The following is a 13,713-nucleotide window of genomic DNA, read 5'->3' as shown; positions in this document are numbered from 1 at the left end:
AGGGACTGTCCACAGGAAGGACGGACAGGCTCAGAAATGGGAGAGAAACAGATACCTGGCCAGGCACCCCAGGCACAGAGTAGAGGAATTCCCATAACATTTAGCTGTGAAAACCACACAGACCCAACAATCAGTGGGGCTTAACACCTAGAACTTTAAAAATCAGCAGACTCAACTGTGGGAGAACTAGAGGGCCACAGGAAACTGAATCCCCACTCTTAAGGAGACAGTACAACAAAGAACCCCACAGAGATGTAGCATAGAAGCAGCAGTTTGAAAACCCCCTCAGATACACAGTAAGGAGATTTATTTATTTCAGAGCATGTGCTATAGGGTCAGATATCTTTAGGAAGACTTCTCCAAACCAAGAGAGTTGACAGGACACATTTCCCTCCCTAGCCCCCAGACTAGTTACAAAGACACTTACAAGAACCAGTTCAGCACAATACTCTCCACCTAGCTTGCTAACAGTGTGCCCCACCCCCACCCCATGCACATCTGTGAATCCCCCTCCTCCAACTTAGATAGCCTCTGCAAGAGTTTTCCAGATGACTTTAGGTCCCATCCAAGAGGAGACAAGCACAGACCTTGCTGGCATTGCAAGCCTTGCCCCCACATTCTTTTGCAGACCTGCCTCTCCAATAGGACCTTGGCAGGAACCCATCCAAAACAGTGCTACAAGCCTGGCAGTGTACCTACAACCCTGAAAGGGGCCAGCACCACCCAAAGTGACTCTTGCATCAGGGAGAGGGGAGGATAACCACACACACCAGTTCAATTGTGACCCCAGCAGGGAGCTGGGGCAAACATCTGGTTTAACTGTAGGCCCCTCTCACCAATAAAAGCTTCTCAGGGGGATAACACAGGGAAAGTGCCCTGCATTTCTGGCAAATGCCTAGTCTGACTCAACCCAACCCAAGGTGGCCCAGACTGGCCCACTAACACCATGGTCACCAAACTCTGCCCACCACAAGCAAGGAGAGCCAATGCAGACAACTGGACAGAAGGAAAAGGGGCTGAGCCAAGAAAACCCCTGAAATGCCAGATTCTGTGAAGAGGGAGCACTCAGGGTACCACAGGACCTCTTCCTCATAAAGCCATTACTTTTAAGAACGGGAGATGCAACCGACTTTCCTAACACAGGGAAACAGACACAGAGAATTAGATAAAATGAGGAGACAGAGAAATCTGTCTCAAATAAAAGAATAGGAGAAAATCACAGCAAGAGAGCTAAATGAAATAAAGATAAGTAATATGAGTGATAGAGAATTTAAATTAATGGTGATAAAGATACTCACTGGACTTGAGGAAAGAGTAGAGCATCTCAGTGAGAAGCTCAACAAAGAGAAAGAAAACACACACTAGAGTTGAAAAATTCAATAAGTGAAATTAAAAATACACTAAAGGGAATAAATAGTAGACTAGAGGAAGCAGTAGAATGGATCAGTGACCTGGAGGACAGGGTAATGGAAAGCAATCAAGCTGAGCAGATGACAGAAAAATAATAATAATAAATGAAAATAGACTTAGGGGACTCAAGTGACACCATCAAGCATAATAACATTTGTATTACAGGGATCCCAGAAGAAAAAGAAAGAAAAAAAGGGGGCAGAAAATTATTCCAAAAAATAAAAGCTGAAAACTTCCTGAATCCGGGAAAGGAAAGAGAAATCCAAATCCAGGAGGCACAGAAAACCCCCAACAAAATCAACCTAAAGAGGTCCACATAAAGACACACAGTAATTAAAATGGAAGGAAGTAGAAACAAAGAATTTTAAAAACAACAAGAGAAAATAAAACAGTTATGTACAAGAGAAACCCCATAAGGCTATCAACTGATTTTTTAGCAAACACACTGCAGGCCAGAAAGGAGTATCATGATATATTCAAAGTGCAGAAAGAAAAAAAAAAAAAAAAAACAGCAACCAAGAATACTCTATCCAACAAGGCTATCAATCAGAATAGAAGGAGAAACAAAGAGTTTCCCAGACAAACAAAACTTAGAGGAATTCATCATCACCAAACCAGCCCTGTAAGAAATGTTAAAGGGGACTCCTTGAGTGGAAAGGAAAGATCATAAGTAGGAGTAAGAAAAGCAGGAAGAACAAAAGCAGTAGAATTAAGTATATCTATAAAAATCAGTCAGGGATTCACAAAATAAAAGGATATATATACCCAAAACATAAGGGGAAAGGAATAAAGAATGGGTTCAGATTTAAGTGATCATCAACTTAATACATACTGCTATGCATATGATGTTATATGTAAACCTAAAGGTAATCACATATCAAAAACCAATAATGGATATGTAAAAAATAAAGAGAGATGAATCCAAGTGTATCACTAAAGAAAGCCAGCAAATCGTAAATAGAACAATCCAACAAGAAGATATAACAATTATAAATATTTATGCACCCAACACGAAACACCTAAATACATAAAGCAGCTATTAGCATACATAAAATAAATAACAACAGTAATACAGTAAGAGTAGGTGACTTCAACACCCCAGTTATATAAATAGAAAAATCAGAAGGACACAGTGGCTTTGAATGACATACTGAGCCAAATGGATCTAACATATTCAGAGCATTCCATCTTAAAACAGCAGAATACACATTATTTTCAAGTGCACATGGAACATTCTGCAGAATATATCACATGTTAGGCCACAAAACAAGTCACCACAAATTCAAAAAGATTGAAGTGATACCATGTATCTTTTCTGACCACAATGCCATGAAACTAGAAAGTAACCACCCACACGCACACGTACACGCACACACACACGCACACACAGTCTGGAAAGAACACAAATACGTGGAGGTTAAAGAACATGCTACCAAACAGTGAAATCATAAACCAAGGAATCAAAGAGGAAATAAAAAAATCCATGGAGACAAATGAAAATAAAAACCCAAAGATCCCAAATCTTTGGCAAAAGCTGTTCTAAGAGGGAAGTTTATAGCAATATAGGTCTGCCTCAAGGAGCAAGAAAAATCTCATATAAACAACCTACCCTTACACCTAAAGGATGTATAAAAAGAAGAACAAATAAAACCCACAATCAGTAGAAGGAAGGAAATAATAAAGATTCACCAGAAATAAACAAATTGGAACTAAAAAACAATAGGACAGATCCATGAATTCAGGATCCAATTCTTTGAAAAAAGCAACAAAATTGATGAAACTTTAGAGGGAGAGGATTCAAATAAAATCAGAAATGACAGAGGAGAAATAACAACCAGCACCACAGAAATACAAAGGATGATATGAGAATATTATGAAAAATGATATGCCAATAAATTGGATAACCTAGATGAAATAGGTACATTATATAACCTCTCAAAAGTGAATCAGGAAGAAATAGAAATTTGAACAGACTGAGTACTAGCAATAAAACTTAATCAGTAATAAAAAAATTCCCAACAAAAGAAGTCTAGGACCAGAGAGCCTCCAAGGTGAAACTTCCCAAATATTTAAAGAATTAACACTTATTCTTCTCAAACTATTTGGAAAAAAAAGAGGAATGACTGCTTCCAAATACATTCTATGAGGCCAGCATGAACCTAATATCAAAACCAGATAAAGACACTATAAAATATGAACACATATGCAAAAGTCCTCAACAAAATATCAGCAAACCAAGCCCAACAATATGCTAAAAAAATTATTCACCACAGTTAAGTGGGATTTACTCCTGGGATGCAAACGTGGTTCAATATTCACAAATCAATCAATATGATACATTCACTTCAACAAAAGAAAGGATAAGGATCTTATGATCATTCTACAGGTACAGAAAAAACATTTGACAAAGTACAATACCCATTCATGATAAAAACCTTCACAAAGTAAATTTAGAAGGAGCATACCTCAATATAATAAAGGCCATATATGAAAAACCCATAGCTAACATCAAACTCAATGAAAAACTGAGATTTTCCCTAAGATCAAGAACAAGACAAAGATATCCACTCTCACCACTTTTATTCAACACAGTACTGGAAGTCCTAGATGCAGCAAACAGACAACAAAAAGGAATAAAAGGAACCCAAATTGGAAAGGAAGAAGTAAAACTTTCACTATTTGTTGATTGACATGACACTATATAAAAAAAATCCTAAAGACTCCCCCAAACATTACTAGAACTAATCAATGAATTCAGTAAGGCTGCAGGATACAAAATGGATTTACAGAAATCTGATACATTGCTATACACTAATAATGAAGTAGCAGAAAGAGAAATTAAGAAAACAATCCCACTTAAAATTCCATCAAAAATAATAAAATACCCAGGAGTAAACTTAACCAAGAGGTAAAAGACCTGACCTATGAAAACTATAAAACATTGATGAAAGAAATGGATGAGTGAAAAAGATGAAGGGGATTAAGAGTACACATGATTAGCACTGAATAATGTATAGAATTGTTGAATCATGATATTGTACACCTGAAACTAATAATACCATACGTTAACTGTATTAGAATTTTTAAAAAGTTACTATTTCAAAAAAGAAAATATCCTTTAATTGCAAATTTAATTGGCAAAAATGAGAAATTATGAGTTTATACCAGATAAAAAAATTCAGCAACAATTTACAGATTATTGTTCTCATTTTGACATTAAGATATCCTATATTAATGGCAGCCATATTTATTTTACCAGCACAGTAATATTAAATAATGTCACATTAGGTGATCACTTGACATCTATGAAATCATAAATATGTATGCAAGGGTAGAAAGTAATTGAAATAATAATCCAGAATGTGATTACATGAAGTATTAGATTTTTATCAAAATAAAACACACAAAATTTCTACAGAGAATTCATGGCCTATTAAATTTCATCCTCTGAGACCACCATTTGAGAAACAGTGCAATATACTATACCAATGGTTAAAGGTGTGAGAGACAAAATTTTGATGTGAGAATGAACTAGAGATAGGCAGGCTCTAGCTAAGATGTCAATGAACCAGGCATCTGCTAGAAGTCTCATTTTGCTAAAAATTTTATCTCTAAGCTAGTTGATGAAGGAATGAGGGACTATTTCTCTGGACTTAACTTTAACCAAGAAAAAAAAAAAAAAGAACTGGTTCATGAAATTCAAGTGACAGGAACATTGGGAGAAAGTCAACTTGTCATCTTAGTGCTTGAAATAGCCAGGAAAGGAAACACTCAGTGCAGTCTGACAGGTACCTTGGACTTTAGAAAGCAGATTTTAAAAATTTCAGAGAGGAGATCTGAGTGATTCCATGACTTCAGTCTTTTAAAAGGATTGGAGATTTGAAAAATAAATTTTGATAATAAAATTATAAACATCTACAACAAGATAGAAATAAAAGAGGACAGTATATAAAGGAAACTAACATAGCTACATACATTTTCCTGCATGCACTCTAGGAAGGAGAAAGGGAAAGGATTATAACTATAAACATCTTTATATGAATATGAGATGCTAAATCATTCACATAAAGGTGTCTCTGTATCTATTTTACTGAGAAGGAAACCGAGATTCAAGGAGATTAAGTAGATATATAGTATAGTACAGGATTATCAAGATAACTAAATATAACAAAAAGTTCTGTCAGCCATGTGCAAAACATTTTTAGGAAAAATAAAAATAGTTAATTCCAGTACTTGATGATAATTATTTCATAGTAACCAAAAACCAAATAAGTGTAAGTAGTTAACGTTCACATTCTATATGGAAATGTGTCTTTATACTAGTAAGGATAAAACAAATACATACAAAAAGCACTACATGGGTTTACCTATAATAAGAAGCAAATTTAAGTGTCTATTGATAAATTATATTCTGCATAAGCAAAAACATCGGTCAGTGTTTCCCCTACATTTGTCCCGTTCTCATCAGTGGGCAGATAGAACATACATACATACATATACATACATACACACACACACACACACACACACACACACACACACACACCAGCCAATCCACTGACAACTAGTAACTAAGTAGATTCTCTCTTTAAGACTATAAACTAAGTGAGGCACCTGGGTGGCTCAGTCAGTTAAGTGTCCAACTTTGGCTCAAGTCATGATCTCACAGTTCTTGAGTTTGAGACATGCAGCCCAACTTAGCTTCTCTGTCCGCTCTCTCTCTGTCTCTCCCTGTCTTGTTCTCCTTCTTCTCCTTCTCCTTCTTCTTCCTCCCTCTCTCTCTCTCTCTCTCAGAAATGAATAAACATTAAGAAAAAAAAAGGAATCTAAACTAAGAGACTCAGAAATAGTAACTAGTCAGATAAAGGTACGTAGTAGAAATGAAGAGTCATTTTAAGTCCAGCCAGGATCAACACCATGGCAAGTCTGAACCATCTGCATACTTATAATGGAGATAAGCCAAAGCCATAAGTAGCCAAAGTGTGCAAGTATTCTGAAAGCAGCAAGACCGTAAGACATGCATATTATAAGAGATCTGATATCCCAGGAAAGACAAGGAGTAGTCTCAGATACTGGCTTTCCAATTCTAGGCCGTATGTATCCAGGCTGCCCTTGGTTCTGATTCTTGAATACCTAAATTTCATACCATGTGTAATTGGATACCTACTAGGTTATCTGTGTATCACCTCTAGTTCTAGAAATTCTATCCTACTTCCTGTTATCCACATATTAATAATGTAGTCACGTTCATACAATATACTTCCAACTCCTGACAACACTGATTAATCCAGACATGGAAACCTTAACCAAGAGAAATAAAAACACCTCCTACATGAAATATGGAATAAGAGATTCCAATCTAAAATAGGCTACTTATTGAAACATAGAGGATATAAATTTGAGAGTCGTTGATAGTAGCCATTATCTACTTCTGAACTAGAAAAAAGAAAGAAGAAAGAAAGAAAGAAAGGAAGAAAGAATAAATGAAAAAAAAAAAGGTGACATGAACAGAAAAACAGAAATAACAGATAGAGAGAACTTACTGGGTTCCCTTCAAGTAGACTAATAAGTGATCATTTATGAAATACAATCACATCCCTGCCCTTGGGTACCTCAAGACAGTCCCCATTCCCCATAAAATTATAACCCAATGGATGATTATGGAGACTGGGAAAAATGCTGAAAAAAAAATGATATAGAAGATGATACATAAAGATGCTAAAAATGATATATTTTACTGAATTCTATGTAAAATCAAAATATACGTACAAAAATTACACATCTTAAAGCATTCCATCAATTACCAGCAAAATTCCAAGACATATAATTAGACAGATGGCTCATGAACACCTAGAAAAGGAAGTGGTAATCACCAAGAGCCACTTTAAATTCACTAAGAATAAATTATACCAAATTAATTAAATTATATAGACATAGTGAATCTGCATTTCAATGAGGCATTTAATGCAGTGTTCTGTTGATGTCTTTTTGGACAAGATATATGTGGAGAGAATGTTTGTCAATTATGTGGATATGTGTTAGTTGAACAATTATTCTCAAACCATGACAATTACATGGCTCATTTTTGAACCTGTTGTGAGCCTTATTCACAATTTTGAGTCAAAAAATGGATACAGACATAGAAAAGATATGTACTGATTTAGAGAAATAATCAAATATTGAATTATATAATCATGATAACATCAGTATTTTTTTCATTATAAGAGTTGAAACAATGCATCAAATTTAGTAAGAAGGAATTCTAGAACATAAATAAATCTAATACTTCTGGTTAAAAAGTCGACCTTGAAAACACACGATAGCAAAGATTATAAATAGGAAAGAAATATCCATGTCCTTTGAGGAACGGGACTATACCTTACAGGTCTATATTCACAGCTTCCAACACGATTCCTAGAACAAAACAGATGCTAGAGTTAGATAATATTTTTAATCAATGAGAGATTTAACATGAGCCAACAAATGTCATGCACGCTTGTATTACATTTACACAAAGATGGAATTTAGCAAGGAAGTCCATAATATCCAGTTCCTTACACTGATAGGAACATATTTGGAGCACTGTGTCTGCTTGGGAGCCATATATATTAAGTGGGACACTGATAAACTGTGGTGGTTCCAGAAGACAATAAACAAAATGGTGAAAAGACAGTATTCTTGTGTTGGTCAGAATTCCCCAGAAAAACAAAACCACTGGGATGTATATATTTATATCTATATCTATCTATCTATCTATAGATATAGATAGATAGATAGATAGATAGATAGATAGATAGATAGATAGATATGTATCTAGAGAAAGAGAGATTTTAAGAAATTGGCTCATGCAATCATGCAATTGTGCAAACTCAAAATGTGCAGAGTGTGCTGGTAAGCTAGAGATCCAAGGAAGAGTTTATGTTAAAGTTTTAGTCTGAAGACAGTCTGCTGGTAGATTTCTCTCTTCCTAGGTAAGGTCAGTCTTTTTCTTAAGGCCTTCAAATGAATGGATAAACCCTCACCCACATATGGATGGTAATCTGCTTTATTCAAAGTTTACTGACTGAAATGTTAATATCACCTAAAAATACCCTTAAGCAAACCAAATATTTGAGTGCCATGCCCTAGCCAGTTGACACACAAAATTAATCATCTTAATCCCACTGTCATGGGATAAATAATTAAGGGAAATAGAGATAATTAACTTGGAAGAGAGAAAAGTTGGGGAGATAGATATATAGAACCTGTTTTAAAACATTTGAAATTTAAAAAAGAGGGGATTAGACTCAACCATTATAATTCTAACGTGTTATCTGTTTTTAATGTTTATTTGTTTTTGAGAGAGAGAGAGAGAGAGAGAGAGAGAGAGAGAGAGAGAGAGCGCGCGCGCAACCTGGGGAAGGGCAGAAAGAGACAGCTGTCAGCACAGAGCCTGATGTGGGGCTTGAACCCACGAACTGTGATATCATGACCTGAGCCGAAATCCAGAATCCGACACTCAATCAATAGACCTCCTAGGTCCCCCAAAAGTATTATCTTAACATGAAGGGTAAAAACCACAAACAAATCTAGAGAAGAATATTTTTAACAGCTAACTATCTAGCTTAAATGAGAAGAATACACATAAAGAAAAAAATATGTGGCAAGGTCTCAATCCTCAAAGAAATTTACAGTTTAATTATGAAGACAAAAATGTAGATATGAAATAAAACTAATCCATTCAATGAACAAATATTTATTAGTTACTTATCATGCACCAAGTACTTTTGTATACATTAGCAATACAGTAACAAACAAGAAAATTTGCCTGCCCTCATGAAGCTCATATTCTCATGGAAAGATACACAAAATAATTAAAATATGTAACTGTAGCATATAGCATGTAAAAAGTGGTAACTTCTAGGGAGACTGAGGAGTCTGGCCCCTGCTTAAAAACCTAGGTGCGATTCTTCAGGCCTGATCATAGGCAATTATAAACGCTTTATTTGGCAGGGCTGATGGGGAAAAGCTGTCCTCCCCACATCAGACCCAGCGTACAGCCAGTGCACTGCAGTCTGAAGGGAGTTGCAAAGTCTCAGGCCCTCTTGGCCAGCCATGCTCTTATGCATATCCACATACTTGGCCCAAGCACCTTCATTTCAAGACTTCTTTATTAGGGGGCCTTCAACTGAGGCTTTCTCCAGGCTCCTCTGCCTACAACTCCTTATGGGAATTAACTATGAAAACTCAAAGACACTTTTCTCCACTCTGAATCAGTATTCAGTACTTTTCCAGTCGTAGTCTCTTTCTCCCTCCCATCATCTCTCAGGTCTACAAAACTGCAGGAACCTTTTGTTCAGTTATCCCTCAACTGTGAAACAACCCCCACATCTGTGTTAATCTACCTGCCCCTTGACCAGTGCGTCTTTCCATGGGAAAATGGAAGAGAAGGGAATCCATGTTTTTACCAGTTTGGCTTCTTGCTTATACTATAGCAGTTAGTGATTAAAGGTGTAGTTGTTCCTTTCATGTTGGCTTACTGTCATAATTGGCTACCCTGACCCCTGACAATTTAGCTTTCCCCATATCAATGAGCTCCAGAGAGAAACTATCTTAGTCAGTCCCAACTGCTGTAACAGAATACTGTCGAACTGATGGCTTAAACAACAAATATTTATTTCTCATAGTTCTGGAGGCTGGAAGTCTGAGATTAGGGTGCCGGCATGGCTAGGTGCTTAGCAAAGGCCCTCTGATTTACATATGGCCATATTCTCAATGTATCTTCACAAGGCAGAAACAGGGAGATGCTCTCTCCTGTGTCTCTTCTTATAAGGGCACTAATCTCAATCCTGAGAGCTCCACCATCATGATCTAATTACCTCCCAAAGCTTCCATCTCCTAATACCATCACACTGGGGGTTATGATTTCAGCATATGAATTCTGGATGGACACAATATATAGTCCATAAGAGAGACAAAATAAAAAAAAAAAAAAGGAAGATAAGCAAGGACAGCGGAGGGGATACCATAACGTAGTCAGAGACCTAAGAAGGTAATACTTGAGGGGCGCCTGGGTGGCTCGGTCGGTTGGGCGTCCGACTTCGGCTCAGGTCATGATCTCGCAGTCCGTGAGTTCGAGCCCCACGTCGGGCTCTGTGCTGACAGCTCAGAGCCTGGAGCCTGTTTCAGATTCTGTGTCTCCCTCTCTTTCTGCCCCTCCCCTGTTCGTGCAATGTCTGTCTGTCTGTCTCTCTCTCTCTCAGAAATAAACATTAAAAATTTTTTTTAGGGGCGCCTGGGTGGCTCAGTCAGTTAAGCGTCCGACTTCAACTCAGGTCACGATCTCGCGGTCCGTGAGTTCAAGCCCCGCGTCAGGCTCTGGGCTGATGGCTCGGAGCCTGAAGCCTGTTTCAGATTCTGTGTCTCCCTCTCTCTCTGCCCCTCCCCTGTTCATGCTCTGTCTCTCTCTGTCTCAAAAATAAATAAACGTTAAAAAAAAAATTTAAAAAAAAAAGAAGGTAATACTTGAGTAAACACCTGAAGGAGGTAAAGGAGAGAGCTTGGAGGACACCTAGGAAAGAGCATTGTAGGCAAGGTAAATAGCAAAGACAAAGACTCTGAGGAGGATACAGGCCCTGCTAGACACAGACTAGATGGTGAACATCCAACTGTAATGCACTACAAAAGGTCTTGCTTCCACAGTTCTTTCAGTCTAGTTAGGAGGGAGAGAGGGGAGAGAGAGGGGGGGAGGAGGAGAGGAGGGGAGGGGGAGAAAAAGAAAGAAAAAAAGAAAGAGAGAAAACCAAAGGAAAAGAGCAAAGAAAAGAAAGAGGGAGGGAGGGAGGGAAAGAGAGAGGGGGTGGAAAGAAAGAAAGAAAGAAAGAAAGAAAGAAAGAAAGAAAGAAGGAAGACTGTGAGAAGTGCTGTGGCAGAAGAAATGCCAGTAGACCTGGAGACATAAAGCAAGGCAGCCCAACAATCATCAAGTGGTCATGACAGACAGCCCAGAAATCAGAAAGACTAGCCAGAACACAAGAATAAGAAACAAGAAGGGTCAGAAAGGGTTCCATGATATTTAAGAAGAAAAAAAAAAAAAGTTAGTGATCAGGTAGAGAAGTCATGCTGCACAACTCTACGGGGCTGCACTCACAGAACAGTCTTGGCATCATGCAGTGCACAGATGTGAGATCTTATACTGAAATCACGCTGGTTTGGGGGAACCAAAACAGCCCTGAAATCACGCTGGTTTGGGGGAACCAAAACATTCAATACAACTAGAGAGTAGAGTAACTTAGGGAATAAAACGGCAAAATCAAGAGGTAAGCAGAGATCTACACAATTTTGTTAAAGTCACAAAAATACTTTAAATAAGATATTGATACAATAAAAACGCTGTTATCATGCAATAAGTGATTGCAGGGTAGCAAGGAAACCAGTTATGAGACTACTGTCAGAGATAAATTTTCCTGGCTTGGACTGGGGTCTTAATAATAGGGCTGAAAAATGAGGATAGAAGCAAAAAGGGCTGGGAGCTGATGGAATGTGAATGAGAGTAAGAAAAGTTAAGGATCATCCTCCAGTTTTATGTGGACTCCTGCAACAATGGTGAGAGCACTTCCGACATACAGAACAAAAGAGAACAACTATATACTCTAGACAAGATGATCTTAATTTGGACTTTATGCCCATGAATTGCCTGCAGGGGATCCAAGTAGAAAAACAAATAGGATGAAACATTAGTACATAATCCACAAAAGAAGGGTTCTTTGGTCAGATATACCTAAAAAATACTACATATTCTATCCTGCTTTTAAAGATCTATTCACTTATTTATTCATTCAACCTATATTTTGTAGTCCCTACTTTGTGCCACAAACTGTTTCACTTTGGAATATAGAACTGAGTAAGATGAACATGGTTTCTGACTTTAAGAAACTTAGAGTCTCTGGGTGATAGAAGAATCAAATAGTTAAGTTATAATTGGGATAATTCTAAAAATGAGTAGTATGAAGTTCCAGCAATGTGTACAACAGGGTGCCAAATCTAGCTTGAGGAGCCCCCACGTTACTCATATCAATGTATTTAAATCCCACCGTTGTGAACCCCATCAAAATTACTTAAATAGGGATTACCCAGAGTTGTTAGATTTTCTTTAAGCATATAAGTTGTTTTACTTCCCCTGCAAAATATCTATTCCATGTAAAGAGCAAACCTTGGAATGTCATTTGAAAAATTCTCAAGAAGAGAACAAGGGAAAATTTAACAGTCAAGTCTTCACTGCCAGCATGTACTTTTCCTTTTCTGTGAGGAAAGACCAAGACCAAAGGTGTGGAGGCAGGACACACAAGGCAGTTTGGAGCACACAAAGCAAAACAGCCTTATTAGATAAACAGCAGGTAGTAAATAAATAATTAGATAAATATTTATTAGATAAATTGCTAAAGCAATTCTGACCAGTTGGGCACCAAAAGAGAAACTGTAAAAGTTACTTGCACTGCATCACTTGACCACCCAAATAGCTTCCACTTCCTACTTCAGACACTAAAAGTGATGACATTCATTTCTCTCTTTTCCTCCCATTCGAGGGACACGGCAAGGCTGTCATAGCTGTGTTTAATGAATGAAAGAATGAATGAACTCTGATCTCTTTGGTATGTGTAATGAATAAAATATTATTGATATTAATAATGAAATACAGTTATTCAACTTTTAACTGGCACAGATTGAAATTTCATTTCTGATGTCTGGAACTGTGCTTTGAGCCATCAAAGAACTTTAAATCAGTAGAATGTTCAGGCTGAATATATTTATACATTTTTTCCTTTTTGGTAGAAGTGTGAGTCAAGGATACTGGAGCTAGAAATACGCCCTGGGAGGACCAGGATTTAGTGTGCCCTCTGAAATCCTCCCTCTCCCCCTGACGCTTTTGTCCTCCCAAATACACTCTACTAAATTCACAATGCTTTTAGAAGACAATTTACATGAGAAAAATTTTAAATACTGACCATTTGTGGATTCACTAGAGTAAATCACTGTAATTAGATTAATGGTGTAGGAAGATGTTGAAAATATGTTAACTAAAAATGCAAATTCAGTGTAAGCTCCCATTTTTGTTTAAAAAAATGTGTGCAGATATATAAAGTTTTACTTTTCAATTGCACTACTAGGTATTTACCCAAAGAATACAAAAATACTAATCCAAAGAGATACATGTCCCCTGATGTTTACAGCAGCATTATCCAAAGAACCAAAATATGGCAACAGCCCAAGTGCCTATTGACTGATGAATGGATAAAGAAGAAATGGTATATATAGAATGAAATA

General features: G+C 37.2%; 1 long non-coding RNA gene across 1 annotated transcript in view; it reads right to left on the bottom strand.

Moving 5' to 3' along the window:
* Nucleotides 1-13,713, bottom strand: part of LOC132669504 (uncharacterized) — a 194,318-nt gene that overhangs the window by 138,318 nt on the left and 42,287 nt on the right. Inside the window, exon 2 of the long non-coding RNA XR_009606126.2 lies at nt 7,789-7,824. This is a non-coding gene — a long non-coding RNA (uncharacterized LOC132669504). The remainder of the gene's footprint in view (nt 1-7,788; nt 7,825-13,713) is intronic.

This window comes from Panthera onca, chromosome B3 (genome assembly GCF_046562875.1).
Source record: "Panthera onca isolate mPanOnc1 chromosome B3, mPanOnc1 haplotype 2, whole genome shotgun sequence".
Lineage (NCBI taxonomy): Eukaryota > Metazoa > Chordata > Mammalia > Carnivora > Felidae > Panthera > Panthera onca.
Note: the sequence above shows the minus strand (reverse complement) of the source record. Positions and strands in the feature narration are given on the sequence as shown.